Raw genomic sequence first — 23,979 nt, forward strand, 5'->3', positions numbered from 1 at the left:
CCACACGGTGATGCTTCAATGCCTGCTCTTGAATGGGTGTTTGTTATGTGTCGGCATGACTCGACAGGGGGTTGTAATGGTGCGTACTGTGTAGCTATTAGCTAATAAGCTAATGAAATTAGGCATTTGGAGCTATCGCTAGCTAACTGAATAGCATATAGTTTTTGCCCAGTGTATCTGATACAATATGAAATGTCTCCGTGAAGTATCTTATGCCAAGATCGGGCGTGTTCATATGTGGTGTTTCGCTTTTGTTTTAGAGTATGGGACAGAAAAAGTTGCCTTGCAAAAACTCAAAATTCTACCAAGAATATTTTATTTCTTGTTAAAACTAATTAAAATTAGATACATCACGTAAAAAAAAAAAAAAAAAATCCAAAATTGCCAATGGAGTATAAAACAATTACCCTCCTGGCAAACTTTCACATTTCAGAAGGGTACTTTCCAAAATTAGGTCAGGGGCTCAGCCCACCCAAAGTACTCGACCTAGACTCGCCCCTCGTGTAAGTCATTAAAAATATATTTCAATAAAACAGTATGTCCCCTTTAATAAAAACGTCCGTGATGATGTTCTGGAATAATGTCAACGGGATTATAAATGGAATATTTGATGTAAAATAACCAATTCATCCAATAATACTATAAAGTCAATAATGAGATTGTTGCGTAACCCGACTTTCCTACGACTGTAGAAAGCCTGCAGCAGCACTAAATAGAGACCGATGCATGACATTGTCAACATTCAGACATTCAATTTATATTCCACTATCTAGGAGTGAGTGTTGGCCACAGGCAGGCAGCACCCAGAGTCATTATCGTCCTCCTCCCCCAACTTATTTCTAGCTCCTACAGACATGAGAAATTATCTCCTCTACTAAGTCGTGTCCCCACCTCCTGCCCACTGCACACCTCCTTACTTTCATCACTCAATCTTCATTTGGGGTCTAAAACACTCCCAGATGCACCCCCAACCCATTCCTCCTCTCCAACCCCACCTGCAGACCCTCTAACTCCACCACAGCCCCTATAGTGATGGTAATGCCACATCGAGAGGGTGCTATCTACGAACCATTGATCAGCATCAAACAAGACACGACGAGACACTGCCCCCTCCCCCTCTTCCATTACCCTTCTTCTTCTTGTCTTTTCTCACATTAAATTCTTGTGAAAAATGCGTAAGCGAATTCACGTAAGATCAATAGAAAATTGAAAGTTGACCCTGAAACAGGACCCTGTCAGCTGGCCAACAGGTGGCCACTGACAGACCCTCTCTCATTATTGTGTATAGTCGCGAACAAGTAAAACACACACACACACTTTTGATTACCCTCCTTCTCCTGATGGCCTGGGTGCTGATTCATGTGTGTGTGTGTGTGTGTGTGTGTGTGTGTGTGTGTGTGTGTGTGTGTGTGGAGGAGGGGCAAAGCAGGCCTGCTATGCACCTGTCTGAAGATCCCACCGATGCATGGTTCGATAGAAAGTAATCTTATAGGCCTCCTGAACCATATGGTCCTGGACACCACCTGGAATGACAAATGAAAGTTCTGCCGGCTTTTTAATATACATTGAAAACGCACTGCAGGTCCAATTGCTCAATTCCGGTTTCATGCCTATATCTCATTTTTTTTGACTGTCTATTTCCATACACATTCCAAATGACGCATATCCGATATGACTGTGTTTACGAAGCAATCGTGAAGCAGACGCCCGAATTGCACGTGATTACCTCCACGAGTGTCAATATCAGGAAGTGACAACATGGAAGCAAACAATAATAACTAAATAAAACAAATATGAAAACTTTACATACCATTTAGTTGGCCAGGCCTCACTCTTCACCGCCACTGATTTAAGATGAGGGTAATCTTGTCATCACTCCACTAGCACCGTCGGCAATTACTGTATTTTGCTTATTTAATTATGGACCCCTTTGATACCATATTAGCATCATTTTTAATGGCTTTTGCTTTTCTATACAGTGGGAAATTTTTAATGTCTTTATTTTATTATTAGATAAGGCCTGACTAGATAAAGGTCTTCCCATCACTCCAACATAGTTCCTTGGTCCCAAGATGCCACTAGATGACGCCAAAGCTATATTTTGTGATACCCATATCTTTGGCCTGAGCACAAAAAAACAGCAAATAAGGCCTGGTACACACACAAAGATGTTTACACTCTTTAAAGATTTTTTTATCTGCTACAGACCCCGCAGATAAAGTAAAAAATCGTCCATTTAACAGTTTTGGTTGTCATGTGTGCACACCACACATAAAAAGTCTGTTTCACCGCCGATCTAGAAATCTCGCATGGTCACACCTGGTCTAAAAAAACAAAAAACAAAGAAGAAGAAGGACAAACGCTTCCGGATACGTGCCGATGTTTCCCTTGTAAAATGGTGACGTACTCAAAAAAATACTTGCTTTGGAAAATACTTCCTGCCGTCTGGGGAACCCACTTTGGTGCAGAACACAACTTCGGGTAAGACATTTTCCTTCCGTGTACGGTCGTTTCCGTGTTCGTCATTCTTGGGTGCTTCTTTGATTGGCTCCATTCTGTTCCACGTCGCCAATCTCGGCGTCATGACTCGGGAAAAGTCAGTGCTCCTCACGCACAGTTTTGGTCGTAAATATTGAACATGTTTATTATTTAAGGTTGTTGGCCCCGACCTGTTTCGGACCCTCAAATCGGGACGAATCCACTCTTAACACACATCAGACCTAAGGGCAATCCTATAGGATAATGTTGTAAAACTTAAGATTGTCCCGTGTTTGACGTGCGAGGCCGGGAAGGGACAGCATTGGGACAAAAACATGCCAATTGTCTTTACGTGTGTACCGGGCCGAAGTGAGTTTTTCAGCGAATAACAGAGGATTGGGTCCCCAAAAAAAGAAAACAAATGAGCAATTTTGCGAATGCGGCGCCTCAAATAAGCAAATCTCCGATCTGGGCATTTACGCTACGCTTACATTGGCAGAGAAGCGATACGTCACAGATTTTCATCCACATTTGGAAATACACCGCTCCTCCTCTGGAACACACACGTACACGAACGCACACACCTTATTAGCAATCAGTCCCTCCCTCAATGCTCCGTCACAGGCTCTTCGACGCTACAAATTGTGTCTTTCGCTCCCTTCTGTATTAGTTAGATCACTCTTCCTGGAATAAAAAAACAATGTTGATCTTTGGATCAAGCCATGCAGGTGCTCCATCGGCCAATAGGTGGCGCTAGAAAGGGGGGGAAAAAGTAGACCTTGCAGACCTTTTTGAAACCCTTCCTTCCCTTGAGCAATACTTCAGGGGAATTAATTTGCATACCTCCGCCAGGGCCAGCACCAAATTGGCCATCTTTGTGGATACCCGTCTCCTGCATATGTTAGACTTGAAAAATCAGCATAAAATTCCCTAAAAACGGAAAAATCCTACTAATAATTTAATAACTCTGCATGCTCTATCTCCCTATTTGTCATTGAAAACAAATGATGTTATGGTAGAAGTTTGATAAAGGATAATGTATCTAGTTTGTAACCATTATAAGAAATAATATAGAGATGCATACAGTCTATAATGTTTGTATTATGCGCTTGACTGCTGCTGCTGCACTTTAAGTTAACCAATTTAAAAAATCGTTTTTTACTAATCCATGAGTACAATATGTTCCCATTATAATCTGTTGGTAAAAGGGAACATGAGGTGAAGTTAAGGAATAATGTGAGCAGCAGAGCATTAAGTATTTTTAACCACCATTTAGTTTCTTTGTTATTATCAGGAACAGTACGACTATAATAGCAATTATACTGCACTTTGCAGGCTGAACAACCATGTTCAAAACAAACCATATTAACCCCACACTTCCACCCGAGATGTGTAGTTTGCTCCATGTCAAAAGACACCAAACAAGAACACATTGTATTTGGCGTATTGTCTTTAATGGAAAACTTTGATTCCGTGGTTTGGTTTCGCTATGTTCCAGCTGGTCAACGATTGGTCAACAGAGATGCTAAGGAGAGGGCCCATTGTATCTAGTGTAAGACAAGCAGGACTAATCATTGTACGGGGCAAGTCTGGACCTGCCTAAACTGTCAGATCTCAGTTGAGTAACATATAAAGTTGAGGACATACAAACAAGGTAAGCGCTTCAGTTTGCTGCTGAATTACAAGTTTGTTCACAAGATGGTGACTACTTTGACCTTATAAAAACATGACAGACTTTTGGAGGATGAAAAATACATCTACATGCACTTTTATGCCATTGGTCCGTTTTGATTATAATATACCTTTGGTCAAAATAATGTATAGATAAGAGGTGATGGGTAAACAGAGTCCGACCCAATACTATCTCATATTGTATAGCTTCTGCTTGTTTTTATTTTTTTACAGCAGTTATTTTGACATAGCAAAACAGTATACAAGGGATATAAAAAGTCTACACACTCCTGCTTAAATGCCGGTTTTTGTGATATTAAAAAAAAAAAAAAATAGTCTAAGACCAATCATTTAAAAACGTTTTCCTGTGCAACTCAATTGGTTGTTTTAATCTTTTCAATAGGAGAAGTCAAAATAAACTGAGAAAATGTGGTTGCACAAGTGTGCAGACCCTCTTATAACTATACTATAAATATACTCCAAATATGCAAATATATCATGAAAACGAGACAAAATAAAACACATCAATTTTGTAATTTGGTGAAAATCTACTTATTATGGTGTCAATACAGATTTGTGTTCCTCAATCATTCATTCATCTTCCGTTCCGCTTATCTCACAAGGGTCGCGGGTGTGCTGGAGCCTATCCCAGCAATCTTCAGGCGACAGGCGGGGTACACCCTGAACTGGTCGCCAGCCAATCGCAGGGCACATAGAAGCAAACAACCATTCGCGCACACATTCACACCTACGGGCAATTTAGAGTCTTCAATCAACCAACCATGCATGTTTTTGGGATGTGGGAGGAAACCGGAGTGCCCGGAGAAAACCCACGCAGGCACGGGGAGAACATGCAAACTCCACACAGGCGGGGCTGGGATTCGAACCCCGGTCCTCAGAACTATGAGGCAGATGTGCTAACCAGTCGTCCAACATGCCACGTTACTCAATACCATAGCTATAATCGTAATCAATATTTATAAAATCTATATATTTTATATTAAGACCGTGAATGATATTATTGGACAGAGAACATCATACAATGATTCAGTACACCTGCACAATCTTCAACAATGCAATTCAACAATTCTTAAAGACAACAATCCCCAATTGAATATTTGTATCCTATTGTCTTTCACAGAAGGAATGCCTATGTGGATTGCTAGATAATACATTGTAAAAATGTGCTCATTGAAAAAAATATATTGCAGAATCTGCAAAACGGGAAATTAAGGACCTAGCATATCCCTGACTTTAATTTAGTAGACGATGTGTGGCCATTTTCCCTCACGTCCTGTGTTGACTCCTGTGTTTAATAGGTGAACCCAGTGGAAAATTCCACAGGCGACCCCACGCCACCAATAGATGACCACTACTTCCAACAGCTTATGTCAATACGTTTAAAAGGATTAAGGCAAAAATCAACGGCGCGCTCTTTCCTCCTGGTTGCATATCAGCAGATATCCACAAACATTCAGCTTGTTGGTCTAAATAAGACGCGGTAGGAACACACACAGAGTCACCACTGAGCTGAACCTTGTCAGTGAGTTCATTTTCCACTCCCCTTTGCTGTTGGTCACCTGCGTCAATAATAGGTGGATGTAACTCTTCCTCCAGATAAGCTCCCTGCTCTTTGTTGTCTCATGTCTCTGTTTTTAACGGCGTGACCAATAAATAAAAAAAAAAAAAGCCAACAATTGCAGCTGTATCGTGTATCGCGCGTAACGTTGGGTGTATGTTTGTCCTTGTAGGAATTAGCTGTGTAGATCCTCCTTCGGGCTGCTGTCATCTTTCATTTCTGACAGCCTTTGTGGCATCGCTGGGGCAAGTTTGGACTTGCTCGCGCATCCCTCCCAAGGTCTAAGGCATGTGCACACATACATGTTCAAACATACAAACACACACACGTTCATACACACTAACACACACTCTTCTCCACTCAAACCAAAACCTTGTGAATGCCCCACAACTAAATGACTGATTTTCAGAGAAAGCGGCTCTTGAGACAAGGCCAATCATGTATGGTTGCTGCTAAAGAGGCTGCAGTCGCCCCACTAACTTGTCTGATCTCCAGCTATTAACCAGGCGGAGTGAGGGCGACAGCTTGTTGAAATGCTTAGTGCCCTTTTTTTGGTAATTATCCATAGGACGGCACAAATCCGAAATCTGATTGCCGACCTTAAGTGTTTTACGCTTTGTTTTCACCAAGCAGTGTGGTTCCTTTGACTTTCATGCATCCATTTTCTATGCTGCATATCCTGTTCAGGGTCAGGGGTGAGCTGGACCCTATCCCAGCTGACTTTGGGAGACGGGTGACCATCCACACTCACATTCACGCTGTCAACTGAGTGGGAATTGAGCCTGCACCGAAGGGAGGCGAGTATACGTTTGTGTTGAATTCTTCTGCATTTCCATTTTAAAGGGACCCAACACCGTATATCCGATGCATACTGCTTTCGTTGGCTTTTAAATGGACACACTGCTATCCATTGATTAGTCGATGGGACTTCCCTGTACATTTTGAGTTGCGCCATTTCAGTGTAGTACCACGCTGTGTTGCGACATGCCAAGCAGCACTGAAGTCTACTGGAAGAGATGCAATGCAGCGTAATAAACAAGAAGAAGAAGAGGTAGAGAAGGTCCCCAACTAATATTGTAGTCAGTAATAATCCCACAGAGCAGAGGGAATATATGCCTGCGAGTATTGCTTTATGCTACGTATGTTAAAGTCGCAGTGGTTGAACATCTATGTTAATTTGCATGAACTTGTTTCAAGCATTTCACATTATATGTTAGCATTAAGCTAGCTGACTTTTGTTATACGGAATTGCAGTATAGGGTTTGGTTGACCCTTTTGTTGTTTAAATATACAATATTCTCCTTTGTTTTATGTGTCAGTGTTACAGTAAACCTCAATTAGGAGAGGAAAAAAAAGCATGCTTTGCCTCTTTGTAGGAAACCTGTGTCTTGCGAGTCTTGCTCTTCTTTTATTCACAAACCGAATAAAATAGTTTCCCATTTCTTCACCGCGAGAGAGTGAGAACAGGCACTGAGGAATACTTTAAAAAGTGTTATGTTTAAGTTTCTTTCATAGTTTTAGAGTGTGAAAGGGGTAAAACTATTTTTTTTTTTTTTTTTTTAAGTTTCATATGTGGTATCTCTACATCGTGGCTTTTGCGGTCTGGTCTCCAACGTAACCCCTGCGGGGATTCACTGCAGTGGGAAATATTGAATTAACGCCATACTGATCCAACCGAAATTTAAAATCTGTAGTAACAGTTCAGTTTTTCTGCGGGTGCAAAACATTTTGATTGTGTTGCCATTTTAAATTGGATTCATATTTAATAAACGTGTGGTTCTAATCTGCTTTTAAATATGAGACCTCCGCAAGAAGAACAAAGGCAAGTTTATGTAGTGATGTAGAAATGTCCCTATTCTGCCTACAAGCACCACAGGGAATACACAGTATGCTTGGGATTTGGGTATTACTATGAAATTCTGAAATCAACCAAAATTATGATCGTCAAGTTCATTCTTTGTCCTTTTTTGTCTGAACAGTTTTGTGTTTTGGCCATTAATGTACATGACAATAGCCTCGTGTAGCTTGGAAGCGCAAACATTTTTGAAAATTCCATTGTTTTCATGTAAAAGCTACACACATGCCTGTGAAAACGGATGTGCATATAATTATACGGAATAAGTTTAACCCTAACCCAAAAGAGAGAGCGCATTTGGGGTGCATGCATGTAATCTTTTGCATCTACTGACCTGGCATGCATTGTACCGTCTTTTCAGTTTTTTGTTTGTTTGTTTGTTTGTTTTTCAGATCTATGTGATCGCTTTACCAAAATTGGATTCTGCTGGTCAAACTCATACACTGTGAAGTGTCAACTGTTCTATTTATCTTTGGCATGTGAGCTCAGTGACAGCAGAAGGAACTGCAATTGCACACGGTACAAAGGTCAAAGGTCAACATTAATACAGTGTCCTGCGGTCCCTTGTTAGAAATCGAATAGAATGATTTGTATTGTTCTGAGGGCAAATACAAAAAAAGCAACATGCTGAGTGTTGCACTTGTCGTATCGCGTGTTCTTCTTCATCTCCAAACAAAATGGCCACCCAACATTTCCTTTATTCTTCCTTTCCAATCACACTTCGACCAATTTGCCCTAAACAGTTCTCCTGTCCTTTCAGACTGAAACTCCAACCTATTGGGTACATAAAAAGCCCTCCTTGTTCACCCCAGTACATAAACTCAACAGTTGTACGTCCCTCGCAGCGCAGTCGACACAGACACAACAAGCGCAATGCTGAGCCAGCAGGCCTGACCGGCCCTTTATGACACGGAGTGGGTTGCGGCAGTGAATGGGCCCCTGCCAGTTGTCAGCGGTGGTCAGAGCTATACTTGGGTAAGTGTCCCAGCAGGCAGCTATTGTTATGGTAAACCGAGCTTTGAATGCAAGAGGATGGGCAGGACACAGACATAAAACAGAGGAAAACACCAGGCGGGGATAGAGGGCAAGCAGCTGACCACCTCAGAGATGGCACGAATGTAAAGCAAGCACCTTTATGGGGAACCTCAATTCACTCGTTTATTACACCTCACCCCATTTTTACCACGACATACCTGAAATTGACGTCCGCTGTAGCCCTAACATACCCCTTCATAAAAATTCCTGCACTGACCCTGAGCTGAAGGCTCTTTATTAACTGCAGTTGATTCAGTCAAATATTTGACTACAAACGCCTCCTGAATGTCTGTTGAAAACAGAAATGCACACCCAGTGGGTTATAATGTCACCAATTTCATTTGAACAAGTGAATCTCATTCCATGCGCAGCATCATTAAAATGACAAGATGGAGCGTTACATATCGGCGCAACGGCGAATTATGCATCACGACAACAAGCATCAAAATGTGCAATACAGCCTTTTGTTTGTTATATTAACACTTTATTCAATAAAATAACAATGTATGTGATACAATCACAAACTTAGGACACAGGGATGTAAGCAGGGATGGGAAAAGTATGGCCCGGGGTCCACATACTGTAGGTTCCAATCCGGTCTTTAATCCAGCCAAGGTTAGAAAACTCTGGCATGAGGCCAATTCAATGTATATCTAGCTACACGGATTGCAATTCGGTTCAAAAACAATATCTTCAAAGGCGAAACGGTTCGATACGATTCTTTTCGATACAGTGCGCAAACAATGCGATAGCTAACATTTATTTGTTGATGTAGCTGTTAATCATAAAGAACCCTTTTGTGTGAAAGGACATTTTGACAGTATTTTCAAACAGGAAAAAGACCACGTCTCCCTGAGAATTGTTGCTGTATGGCATTGTAAAAAATAAGCAACAACAAAATATCTCGTTATTTAAATAGACCACAACAATTCGTTTTTTCAGAGAAAATATTCGAGACAAACAATATTTCAGAGCCAAATAGGGTCTCGCAAGCAGTGTGCCATTCAAGCTTGGACCACCACTGCACACACACTGCTTGTTGAGCGCTGACTGACTGACTGACAAATCATGAATTGTGAGGACTTTCTCAGCTGGGAATTGTTGTATTCGTTACGGGACATACCAGTGTGTCCTTTTAATGGATGCCTTGGATGTTCACGGGAGTTTCTTTTTGGGGGCACACAGAACAACACCGGAACACTAGTATAAGTGGACTGTGAAGACACGATAGCCCATGGGAAGTGCTGAGATACAGTATGCACACCTGCCATTGTCTGCGGTTGCAATGCGTGCACTCGGCTGCGCAAATTTGCCCAGCAGATGAGGTACGTAACGTGACTTTGCATTTAATGTTTACGACTTCCTGGGTAAATGTAGCATTCTCTGAAGGCTACTTTGCTGTCAATATGTGATCACGAAAGTAGGTTAACTACTGAAAAGCTACTGCCCAACACTGCTGTTATTGGTTGTTAGCATAGCGTTACATACAGAACACAGTGTGAGAGCTCTCGCTCTTGTTTTAAGAGATGGAAACAGTAAAGCCTCCCGCAACCGATTGCTAGCCTCGCGATAGCCGGTCCACAACTCTACCATCGATGTTTCTCAGGATTTCTGGCAGATTTTGTATCGTTTGAGGATTCTGCTACCAATACAGTCCTATCTTTCACCTTTGCCAACAGATATCCGGATATTCTTACGTTAACTGAAAACTAAATTGTCCTTATGTGTGAATCTGGTTGTGTATGGTTGTCTATATGTGCCCTGCGACCACTCTCGGATGTACCAGTCAGCTGTGATAGGCTCGAGCTTATCAGTGACCCATAATCATAAACAAATAGAATAACTACATTAAAAGAGAATAAGTTATTATTGTATTTATTGCAATAATAATTATATAAATTATTGTTTTAAATAAACTATATTACACCTCCCCCCCCCCCGATCTACAAATGAGCTGGCCAATCTGTCCCTTCAAATGTGGCTGTGCAAAAAAAAAAAATGCCCATGAAAAAAAAACAGTACATAAGCTTTATTAAAAATTTAACTTTTACAAAAGTAAAAATATTTAGTCATAATGGACATTTCCAAAGGAGAATTCATTGATGCTTGCCTTCAATAGCAGGCAAAATATCAATCAATATGATGCAGTGCAGGTCTACATCACTGCATTCTACAAACCCGATATTAAACAAATCCTTACATTAATCGGGGTGGACACATACCCATTTTGACCACTTTAACCGATTTTTAAAATGTGAGACACCCTCCAGGATGAGGAAAAAGATCAGCATGTGTGTGCTTACTGCTCTTGGTGGTGTTGTGGCGTGTTCACGATGCTTAACACAGCACACGTCTCGATATCTCCTCATTCGGAACACGACACCGCAGGAAAATGTTTTAGGGACGTCCGATAATCGGGCCTTTGGTGACTTTGATCAGAAGAGAGGGAAAATGCTCAAATTGTGCCCAATTATAATTCGGTCTGTGGCTGTGATGGTGTCAGTCCAAACCAAATGAAGACAAAATCTTTTGTGTTGGATCTCGTTAATGACTTAATTTACTTTATACAATACAGAATTTTGTACTTGGTGTTTACTGGTTCTTTTTGTTCTTTTTTTTTTTTTTTTTTATGTGCTTAATGAAATCACAATTAGTTGTTTGCCTCATTGGTCTTTGTCCTATTACCTCAGCTCCGCTCCTGCAGTTTTGTATGTAAAGTAGTGAGTGGCGTAAATCTTGTCTTGTGACAAGCAAGAGAATTAAATACCTATTTCTTCCACATGTCGATAAATTATTCACATAAACCCAATTTGACATTCATCGTAGCATTATTTAGTATACAGCAGCGGGCTTTTAAACACTAAACAATGGAGAAAGCGTTGTAAAACCACAGCCACTGCAGCTCCATCTCATCCGTATATATTTATCGCGAGCAAAATGACAATTGTGTCAATTTAGGGAGGCACAAAGCATTTTTCATCCGGCTGTCTTGAGCGGGGAGGCCAGAGAAAGGGTTAAAAGCCTCTATCTGCCTGATAATCCTCCGCCGTTAAAAGCCCTTCAGAAAGACGTGACGTGTGAGGTAATCAGTAAAAGATTCAAGTGTGCTGGAGAGAGTGTGTACACCCACACACATACACATCAGTGAACGGACAAAAAGGGAGGGAAAAGACAGAGTAGAGGAGGGAAGAAGAGAATAAACACTCCTCCTCACCCTTTTTTCTCCCTCTTGTTCAACCGCCTTTTCTCCTCCTCGCTTGTTTGCTTACTTCATGCTGCCTCAGTGCAGTGTGACAAGTCATTCTTGCAGGTTTTAATAAGACGTTTTCTCGGCTTCAAGCACACGCCACAGATCAAAATACAATTCCTCTCCATCATTTTGGTAGCTCTGCTTGTTATTTTCACACTCAAAACAACTGTGGGAGTGTGACTTGGCATTATTGAGACGATGAAAACGACAGAGGGCCGACGAAAGTATGACAACTTTCGTACATTAACAGACCACAGAGTTTGATTATTGAATTGCACAATTGCTTTCTTCCAAAACAAAGCATTTGCCCACATTTGACCCGAAAATAAGAATAAATGATGAACATTATCAGCAACGTCTTATCCCATATGAATTTGCAATCCCATGTTATGTAATTGCTGTAAAGCTTGGCATGTAGACCACCCAATCACCGCATGGACAGTGACTGAACACAAAAACAAAAGCCAAGGCGCAGAGGAAGAATACATGCCGACAAAGAGAACGAAATCCAAGATGATTTCACCATCCCGGAAATGATTTGGTGCTGCATATAATGATTGTCATGTAAACCACGCAATCATTAATTACATGAACAGTGACAAAAGCGTGGTATTTATAAGAAATATTACATCAATTAATTTGAAAAAAGCCACAACACTGCAGAAGAATGCATAACGACTCAGGTAATGCAATCCCAGATGATTTTACAATCCATGCCATATGTAATATTTGAACAGTGACTGAAAGGCTGGATTTAAAAAGAAAGAGAGCAAAAAGCACAGCCCAAGACAACATGCTGACCAAGGCAATGAAATCCTCGATGATTTTACAATCCTATTTATTTTGCAGTTGCTGTATATAATCATTGTGCCGAACATCAGTCCAGTATAATAAAAAAAAACAATTTGATTTCTTTTTTTTTTTTTTTGATTATTTACTGTACGGTATTTTGTAACATTATTTTCACACATCTTGAAATACTTTATAATAATATTTACATGCCATACATACTAATAAAACTTCCATTCATGAACCAGACTGTGCCAATTGAAAAAAATGCATCTCCCTTATGTATTGTTATTTCGTGTGTGTGCATGTGATTTGTGTCACTTTTCAATCACATACCGCATGTTCGTTTTAATGATCCCTTTCGATACTGTTAAGCGTCCTTTGATCCCATGAAAGCCACCGTATAAATAAAAGTTAGTATTATTATTTGTGTCTTACTGGCATCCTGACTGAAAACATTTCATCCAGACCAATGTAAGGTCTAGTAAGTGAGTGAGTGAAACTAACTTAAAAGGTGGTACAATTGCAACATAAGTGATGGAGCTATTGAATTTCATCTTTACATACAAAAGAAGAAAGCATGTGAAACCTACACACGCGCACACACACACACACACACACACACACCTGTGTGCCAACTGTAGTTTGTGGGTAGTTGGCCTATTCCTCACAGCCTCCCGGAGGAGTAGCGATGCTAACTCGCATTGTTGTTGGGGGGGGAGGAGGGGGGGGGGGGGGTGCTGAGCCGATTGGTGGTGTTTAATAGCTCATGATTACTCTGGAGAGGGGAGCCCATAATTACAACCGCAAATGATTTCACGCCCCTCACCCTCACCGTGAGCTCTGATCCTAATCACAGGGCAGCACAGAGAGAGTGCAGCAGAGGAATTGGAGCTCAGACAAAAGAGGTTTCCCCTTTGTCTGCTGCCAGGAAATGGAAAACATGAAATATCATGGAAACACCCACCCCCCCCCCCCCCAAAAAAAATTCTGCACTTCCAGCATCAACAGCATCATCACAGCACGAACAATCAGGGCAGTGAGTGTGGCACGACACACACATTAATCTTTTTTGTAATCTTTTTTTCCATATATACAAATTACATAACTAATAAATTATTTTGGTGAACAATATTACATGAGTAATTGTGTAAATGTGAGTTGTGACGGGGAAAAAAATTTGCTGTTGAGCAACAAAGTAAAATTGGTGCATTATGTGGCTGTTGAAGGTTATTGTGCATCAAAATAAAGCATTTATGCTATTGTGTGCATGCTGGGAGACATTTTCACTCATTGCAATGTGTGTTCATCGTAATCTTGTTATTGTTTGTCCAATTTTTTTGGGGGGTCTTATAGAACAAGTATTCTTAATTCATCAATCAATCAATCATCAATCAAATGATGCTGAATCATTGTATTATTAGGTATTTTCATGTATTCACACTCAAGCCATCGTGTATAAAAATCGTTTATGTAAATGCTGAGAGACAAGCATTCGTACTCATCATATTGTGTGTCAAAATATACATATACATTTATGTTTCTATGGTTCTATTTTGTGAATATTGAGAAACAAGCATTTTCTCCAGTCCTACTGTCCATGGAAATATGTACTGTTATGTGAAAACTGAGAGAAAGTGAAAACTGTCCTTGTGTCACGTTCCATCAAAAATATTTTCTATATTGTGTGAATACTGAGGAACAGACATTTCCACTTTTGCTAATGTCCATGATTTTATTATTATTATAATTATGTAAACGCTGAGATAGAAAAAAAATCACACTCAGGCCATTGTGCATCGAAATAGATTCTGCATAGATAGATAGATAGATATTATTGTATGAGTGCTAATTGACAAGCATTCTAACAAATGCTACTGTGCATTTGTTAGAATGAAATGTTAAAATGTTCCTGTTGTGTACATGCTGGGAAACAAACATTTCTACTAATGCGCTACGTGTCATGTACCGTATATTTCTTTTTGTATGACCGCTAAGACGCGATCAAATCATGTGTCAGATCGTTTCTTGTCAGAAGGCTGAGAGCGCATCATTCCTACCGATGCTATTGTGGTATACGTATGTCTTTTCTTCTTCTTCTACTCATCATGAATAAAAAACAAAAAACCAAAGCAAAGATGCCCTGGCATTGCAGAAACGCAATGTCTTATCAAATTGCTCTGAGGTTATCCATAAGCTGTTTACAGCCCCATATGACATCATTAACATGGTGGTTTAAAGTCCTCAATTCATTTCTTTCTTTGGATTATTCCCGCAGAAAAAAAGCATTTACCAGCATGTACTTCCAATTTTTTTTTACCGTAATCGCAAAATCTCGTCTGTTACTCACCGAGCAAAATTAGAACGAGCATTTATGTAGCGTAACCCCTCACACTGGGACACGCAGCTTCTGCCAGTACTTTCTCTCATAAAGCCTAGTGACGTCAATCTTCTGAGGGTTTATTTGTCATTCCTTCTTTTATGTCAACTTCTTTCAACGGTTAAATGTAGATTACTGGCTTCCAAAAGTGAGACAACAATAGAAGAACAAAAACAAACCCCGCATTTCCACCAGTTTAATGTCTTTTTAACTTTTGTGATCCTCGCCATGACAGTCCACAGCAGACGTACAGCTGCAGATGCATTGCAAAAGCTTAACAATCAAAGTGAGTTAGCATTCTGCTCGCACGGCCCTTTTGCCCGCGCCGTGCCAGCCAGCCAGCTAGGCACACAAATGCACAATGGCCAGACTACATGTCCTTAAAGGAGGTGCAGACAAACAGAGGAATGTTGGGAGAAGACGGCGCAAAGCGTACGTCTGCCCACATCAGGCGGCCCTCAATAGAGATTGGCCAGGAACGCGTAAACTGGCACCGCGGGAGTGAAATAGTAAAATGCCTCTTCTCTTCTTCACTTTTATTGTGACTCTTAAATCTGAAAGGGAAAATGCTGGGGCCTAAACCGATTTCTGACACTTAAGCCAAGAACTGACTCGCATTTGCATTTTACTGCTGCGGCGAGCAATCAGTTCATTTCAAGATCACTTGGAAAACAAACGCGCAACAGTGTGAGCAAGACGTGGTTTGAATCTTCGTTTTCATACCTAAGCTCTGTTTATCTATTTAGTCACACATTTATTTGGAGAAAATTCGCTAACCCCCAAATTTACATTCATTTTTTTCCCCCTTACCGCTTATCCTCACTAGGGTCGCAGGCGAGCTGGAGCCTATCCTAGCTGACGCTAGGTGAGAGGCAGGGTCCACCCTGAACTGGTCACCAGCCAATCACAGGGCACATATCAATAAACAACCATTCGCACTCACATTCACACCTACATGCAGTTTAGAGTCTTCACTTAACCAACCGTACATGTTTATTCGGAATTGGGGGGGAACCGGAGTACCCGGAGAAAACCCACGCAGGCACCGGGAGAATGTGCAAACACCACACAGGCGAAGCCGGATTTGAACCCGGGTCCTCAGAACTGTGAAGCAGATGTGCTAACCAGTCATCTATCGTTCTGCCGTTTTTTGGATTATGGGCTCCCTTTTTAATTGTTTGTCTAGTATATAGTCACTGTGCATGAGCTGCTGATGCTTCTGTCTTACTACAGTACTGCATAGTAACTGTACGGAGAAGGGGAGGGGGGGGATGGCGACAAAGGGGGGGTCTGAGCACAGTGTTAGCGGGGCACTGCCCCCCCCAGAAAAGGAAAGTTATAAATAATTAGGGCCCGAGCACTGTCACAGTATCTGTATTTTAGGGGCTCCCAACAACAACAACAAAAAAGCTGTGACGTGATTTAAAGTCATCATGATGAGCTGTAAAGTCGTCATGATGAAATTTAAAAATGTTAAGTCATGATGAGAGGATGGTGTTCATAAAGAGTTAACATATAATGTCAACAATTGTGGAACTCAGTTGCGACCAGGACACGTTCTCGTCAATTGTTGGTTTTAATGTTAAATCCATGTCAACCGGGATCCTCACGTCAATTGTTGACTTTATATCTCATCGTGACGACTTCACATCTCATCACGATGACTTCACTCTCATTACGATGACACGAAATCACGTCCTGACGACTTTAAATGTCGTCATGATGACTTTAAATCACGTCTTGGCTTTTTTTTTTCTCTCTCTCGCTCTCTCACTAGGTGACCCTAATATGGTGTCGTAGAATGTGTTTCTGTTACATAAGAAAAGCAGTTATTTTGAAAGTTTCCCAGTCTCACCAAGCATCAGAAACGTTTATGGCATATAATTAGCTAACGTTAGTTAAAAAGCAGACCAGCGAATAAACTAGTTGGGACATAACAGAAATATACTTTCGATTCCTTTTTCTTTTTTGGGTTGTGTTTTTCTCTCTCTCTTTCTCAAAAATGTTTGCACATTTCAGGTTTATTTTTGTAGTTATTTATCCAAAGTTTGTGAAGTTTGCTTTTAGTGTTGTTTGTTAAGATATTTATTATTCATTTTATAAACAAATTATTTCATAAACTCTTTGCTTGTCCTTTTTTTTGTTTGTTTCTCCTTTTCTGGACTTCCATTTGCCCGCGTTTCATTCCCCGTTCATGCATTCATTTGCTCATTTGCCATTCGACATCTCCACTGTAGCTGAAAACTGCTACTATGTCAAACAATGAGTAGGGAAGTGTGTTATTCCAATCTGGTCTGATTTGCTGTTTACATGCTACAATAGCGCATACGATATTAGTTGGACAAACATATTTTTGTCTTAAAAGTCCAGCTTTTGTTGGACTAACCTAAACATTTTATTATCTCTTTTGCCATGTATAGATACTGCGTGTGTGTGACAAATTATTATTATTATAAGTGCAGGTCAAATCAAGGCTACATTTCAGTCTGTTTGAGCATTGTAAAAAAATTCAAAAGAAATACAGCATCGCATAAGGAGCCACATCGAGACAAACAACACAACCAAAACAAGAAGGGAACATAAATGTGTGCATGCACACACACGTACATACGCAAAACAACAATAATATGGAATTACTTTAATATATTTGCCTAATTGCATGAAACTCTTCTGTTTCTTATCTACTGCAGCAACACTGCCTGTTGATTATGTTTTGTCTTGTGAGATGTTTAGATGTTTAAGGTCACACACTCAGTTTTCTTTCTCATTCTTAACCTTCTATTGGGTTTTTCCTTCACCTTTTTCCCAGCGGAGACATCGGATCGCATTGTTCTCCGGTGGCTAATTTGACTGTACTCCTTGCCAGTAGTGTGTGTGTGTGTGTGTGTGTGTGTGTGTGTGTGTGTGTGCAGCACTCCTCCCCTGTTAGCTGCTGTTGCACGACATAGCTATTGCTTCTACATACAAACAGCCTAGATATGGGTCAAGACCTTTTTTTTTTTTTTTTTTTTTAAATGCAGTTCATTCTATAATGATAACCAATGTTTTGTTGTTAGGCTGTATGTGATGCTGGTAAAGATGATACGGGACAACGCCACTGTACGTTTCCTCCTCCTTGTGGCTCTCCGCCTGACAGACAGGCGGACAGGCGTGAAGCTAAGGCTAAGCAGCGATTGGTTCCAGCAGGCAGCGTCTAATCAGCCATCAAGCATGAGGCCCTGAAGTGGCTCTGACAAGCAGGGTAGCAGCACACTCACCATGTAATGCATATGTATCTACAGACACAAATCGCATGCAAATGGGAAGTCAAATGCAAAAGGCTAGCATTGGTGAATACGTATAAAGCGACAGACATCAAATTTGGTAGCTATCATTGAGTTTTAATGGGCTGGCTTTGAACTCAGCGCAGCACAGCACAGGATTTGCTATTACAGGGTTGTGTGCTCAGCACTTACAGCATACAGTCACGTACACACGAAACTGATGCCTTACCTGTCAGAGGCAGGTGTGGTCTCGGAGGACCCAATCAGTTTTAATTAACCCCTTGTGGTGGAGGTTGGATGTCGTGTGTGTGTGTGGGGGGGGTAGTGTGGGTGAGAACAAGAAAACCAAGCGAGGAGAAATTTCTGGTTGTCATCAGAAGGAGGCGTGGGTGAGAAACAGGAATTCACTATCATTCTATCTATCAAGAGTTGAATGGACAGAACTTCAGCCACTTTATTTCCCCCCCCTTGCAAAATGTTACTTCTCGCCCTGAATTCCCACTTAAAATCCATTTAATTAAAGCACAAACATGACCTTCTTTTCTTGATTCGGCTTGATAAATAACTTAACATCTTTGTCACCATCCACCGCAGTGAATCAGGAGGTTTCGGGGTGTCATTTTCATGCACCAGACACACGCACACACACACACACACACGTTCATATTCATTATTGAAAGGTGCGTGGTTAGAGTGATCAAGACTTGGCAGATAGGGTGTCGGTCACTGTCATCCTTGCGTTATTAGAGGTGACTACCTGAAAGGATCTTGAGGTCATGTCAGGTCATAGCCACCCACAGGTTTGGTTGTGAGTCCTGTTACTGTAAATCAGAATCAGAATCATCTTTATTTGCCAAGTATGTCCAAAAAACACACAAGGAATTTGTCTCTGGTTGTTGGAGCCGCTCTAGTACGACAACAGACAGTCAATTGACAGAGAACACTTTTGAGTCAAAACAGTCACTGAGCAATAAAGGGTTGCTAGTTTTCTGGTAATGCCGTTCCAAATTATTGATTGATTTATTTTGTGACAATTGTGCAAAAAGATGCAGAGTCCTCTAGCACTTAGAGCAGTTCGAATGACTAATCTCGCAATAGTTCGGTGCAATGACCATTGTGCAAAGGGCGCCGAGACTTCAAGCGAGTGTATGCAGTTTAACGTGACGAGTAGTGCGATAATCTGGGACAATGTTGATTGTGCAAATGTTGCAGATACTCCTCAATCAGTGTGCAAATGGGGCAGATGCTACTCTGGCATGAGTGGCCAGTATTGCAGTAAAACAACTGCTCGATTAGACTAACTGGCGTACATTGGCGTGAAAGGGGGTTGGGACGGCACAGCCCCTGCAACTAGATTAAAATGCATATCTGCATAAATCCGGTGTTTATGTGTGTTTTTATGTCTGTCTAAAACCACTCGACTGCATGTGTCTGTCAAAAGTGTGTGTCTGTGTGCGCAGTGTATAGCTCCCCCGGTGAGCCAAATGCTTCAGTGGTTCACAAAGCAAATCGCAGCTAATCAAATAAGAGCCCTCACCAGTGTGCAGACTTTGGTAGAATTGAAGAACAGTGTGTGTGTGTGTGTGTGTGTTTGTGTGTGTGTGTGTGAAGGAGGGGGTGGCAGAGGCAATCCAGCGGCTTTAAGAGGTCTCGGATAATACATGGGGGTGGAAGGATATACACCTGCACAACCTAGCATGGATGGATGGATTTTTGTCACTCATACAAACACACAGTCATACGCACGCACACACACACTTGCAGTGGATGTAAATGTGTCGGTTTAGTTCAAACGCACATCTTCTGTCTAAAGTTCTTTGCAAATGTCCTCGACTTTGTAAGTCTTTCATTAGTGGCCTTGCTGTAGAAAAATACTTCTGAAATACATTTGAAGGTCTGGCTGAGTGCTTATTGAAGCTTGATTTTTTTATTTATTTTCTTTTTTCACCAAAGGTTTTTGGTGAAAAGCAAGAACAAAATGCTGGGAAGAGTTGAGAGCCGATCCATGTTAAGAATAAAGACAAAGGTTTTGAGACCAAACACATTAGCTGAACAATCTGCTCTATGCAGAACGACATTTAGCCAAACATGGAAAACAGGTTAGCGCAGCAGAGGGAGTGTCCCTGGAGACAATCAGAACTTATAGAACTACAACAGTGACCATGAGCACTGGCACTCGCAGGTCCAACAATACCAATATTTTTGGGGAACGAGATGTTGCTAAAGAGGCCAGAGATTTCAGCAGATGTCTTGAGAGTTCAGGATATTTCCTTTGACTTCATCTCAGTCAACATCTAAAGGATTATTAATAGAAAATGTATTGTGTTTTCATTTGTCTTTGGCTATTGGAATGATGATCACTATAGAACAGTGTTACTACAGTTACCTTAACTAACTTACCTGAGTAACTTAGATAGTTTACTGATTACTTGAGCTCAAAAGTAACTTTGTTACTTTACTGATTACTTTATTTACAAAGTAACTAAGTTATAAAAAAGTAACTTTTTAGTTACTTTCAGCAGCTGTAAAGTGGCAGGAATATCACTTATCCACAGTACAAAAAAAGCATTAGCTTAACCATATGTCATGAGCTGCCCTGCAGTTCCATTGTGGGAGCCTGGGTGGCACTTTGCACCCTCTCCCCTCCCACTCTCTCTTTCCAGCACCTTCCTTGGCCGCGCTCCTGTCAGCAATAAGCCCTCGTTACCACCTGCATTTAAGTCTGCCAGATCGCAGAAACTGTTGCCAGAGTATTGCAGCTTCTACAGTGGTCCCACGGCTCACCTGTCTCAAGTAAGCAAAGTAATTCCTTGCCATCGCTCTGACCCCGTGTTTCTCCTTGTCCTCAGTGTTCCCTCCGTGCTCCTCGTCAAGTGGATTCCTGCCACCACGCCGTCAAAGCCTGCCGCCTGTTCTCATCATCGCCTGTCGCACGTCCCTGCCTCCACCACCTGCCAGCGCACCTCAAGGAGTAAACCCCTTGGAGTAAACTGTTCATCACAACCTTGTGTACCCATGTCTTGGTAATGTACGCCACACAAGTTACAGAATGATGCCATCAACATGAACAAATAACTTAAACATGAGCGTAGATGAAGCCACATTAAATGAGCAACTTTGTGCAGACTTGACGTGCCAAATAGCCACCTAAATATAAAGAAGCACACCATTCTCAGTACACTTCTTTAAAGACTCTTAACTGATTGATTGATAGACAGACTGACAAAGACTGTAGCAACCCCGCCGATTGTGTGGGGGTCCATGAAGTCAAGTGTGTGTGTGTACAACGAACTTTAGTATTGTCCTCTTTAGAAAAACTCAAAGGAGTGACTGTATTTCCAGTTTAAATATGCCAATCCCTCGTCCCTGTCCATTGTGTTTGCGTCGCTGGCTGCTTGGATACACGTGAGTTGACTATGTGCTGAAAACATTCAGCACGTCACGTGACGTCATTGCCCCAGACCGCTCCGTTTATAAATATTGCGCCTTTTTTCGGTATTGTTGTTAGTCGTTGCGTCCATTAGTTAGTTATGGATAGTTAAGAATATAGTGTCTTTTGTCTTTTTTATTAGTCATTACTAAAACAATGGCTGAAAATTGGTCTACACTGATGACATGCACCGTGACTGAGTCAAGTATCTTAGCTATTGACTTACCTCATGTTCCCCAGCACTGTAGTTCATTAATGATAAATATGTTACCTGAGCATAAATAGCATATTTTAATATAAAATGTCACCGGACCAAATTGTTTGAGTTTGTAACACGTCACCTGATCGATGACATCTTTGTAACGTGCTACTGGCATCAATGCTATAGAACCATAAATGAAAATGATTGCTAATGTCGAAAAGTGCTGGTCATGCCTCTGTCCTGGCCGCTCAGTACTATATGGCTAAAGCGCAATAATAATAAAAAGAATGTGTGTAAATCCTTGCAAGCACACTTAATAAAGTAAAACTTTATGATGGTCACGTTTAGACTATCTGGCTCTTCCTTTGAGGAAAAACTGATTCTGAATAGGAACCAATCGAAGCTCGACCAGCATGGTAGAATACATGGTATTGAACCTTATAAGTTCCACTGTACAGTGAAACTAGGCAGACAAAACACGGAGTCACTACAGGACAGAAACTTTACAAGCTCCCAAGGGTCGAGACCTAAGAACTCACAGTACTCACACCAGGTGCTTTATTACAGTCAAAAGATGCTCCTCCTAAACAAAGTATTTTTTGTTTTGTTTTATTCCCCCCCCCCCCCTCTGCTCCCTGGCACTGACATTGACGCTGTGTAAGTGGCACAGCTCCAGAGCTGACCTGGCTCGCTTTTGACACACTCACCCTCCTGACACACTGCCCTGTGGCTTCGTCCTCCTTGTGCGAGTAATGAGCGTGCGTGGGGTTGGTCTACCTCAAAAGGCCGCGTGCAATTGTATCTGTGTGCGTTTGTGTGTGTGTATTTGGGGCAGCTGTGTGCCCTCCTCCTGTCTGCCTGCGGGACAATCCGCCGCTCCCTGCGACCACAGAGACCAAAGACACGGGACAGGAATGTCTTTCAGTCGCCAATTGGTGGATGCCAAAACATGCCAAAATGACCCATATATTCTGAAACATACACATTGCTTTATTTACTGGTCATTTGGAGTGCAATATTATGGGAACCCCGGCTACAAACGGGGGTAGTTATTTTGCATTTTATACCGAAGTAAAGCCTGCAAACTAAAGGTAATTCAGGGCTTAATCTTTTAGGAACTCTATCAAGCGACAAATACAACACTACAGCTGTTGTTTTTGTGACTCATCTTATCCCACTGTACATTAGTTACACTTTATAAAACTAGTTTAGTTCTTTCCATTATCTTTTGTTATTAAACATCCATATTCTGTAGATCTTGCGCTCATTAGAGTCGAGTAGAGCCTATCCCAGCTGATTTTAAGTTAGAGATGGTGTCGCTGTACACCCATAACCCTTACGTGCATGTTTTGGAATTTGCGGGGACGTCTGAGTATCCATCCATCCATCCATTTTCTATCGCTTATCCGAGGTCGGGTCGCGCGGGCAGTAGCTTTAGCAGGGACGCCCAGACTTCCCGCTCCCCAGCCACTTCATCCAGCTCTTCCGGGGGGATCCCGAGGCGTTCCCAGGCCAGCCGAAGGACGTAGTCTCTCCAGCGTGTCCTGGGTCGTCCCCGTGGTCTCCTCCCGGTGGGACGTGCCAGGAACACCTCACCAGGGAGGCGTCCGGGAGGCATCCGAATCAGATGCCCCAGCCACCTCATCTGGCTCCTCTCAATGTGAAGGAGCAGCGGATCTACTCTGAGATCCTCTCGGATGACCGAGCTTCTCACCCTATCTCTAAGGGAGAGCCCGGACACCCTGCGGAGGAAACTCATTTCGGCCGCTTGTATCCTGGATCTTGTTCTTTCAGTCACGACCCACAGCTCGTGACCATAGGTGAGGGTGGGAACGTAGATCGACCGGTAAATCGAGAGCTTCGCCTTTCGGCTTAGCTCCTTCTTCACCACAACGGATCGATACAAAGTTCGCATCACTGCAGATGCTGCACCGATCCGCCTGTTGATCTCCCGTTCCATTCTTCCCTCACTCGTGAACAAGACCCCAAGATACTTGAACTCCTCCACTTGGAGCAGGATCTCATCCCCGACCTGAAGAGGGCACGC

General features: G+C 41.8%; 1 long non-coding RNA gene across 1 annotated transcript in view; it reads left to right on the plus strand.

The window, feature by feature from the left end:
• LOC133417843 (uncharacterized) overlaps positions 1–23,979 on the plus strand; it is a 57,400-nt gene that overhangs the window by 17,877 nt on the left and 15,544 nt on the right. Inside the window, exon 2 of the long non-coding RNA XR_009770405.1 lies at positions 21,150–21,323. This is a non-coding gene — a long non-coding RNA (uncharacterized LOC133417843). The remainder of the gene's footprint in view (positions 1–21,149; positions 21,324–23,979) is intronic.

The sequence above is a fragment of the Phycodurus eques genome, chromosome 19 (assembly GCF_024500275.1).
Source record: "Phycodurus eques isolate BA_2022a chromosome 19, UOR_Pequ_1.1, whole genome shotgun sequence".
In the NCBI taxonomy this organism is placed as follows: domain Eukaryota; kingdom Metazoa; phylum Chordata; class Actinopteri; order Syngnathiformes; family Syngnathidae; genus Phycodurus; species Phycodurus eques.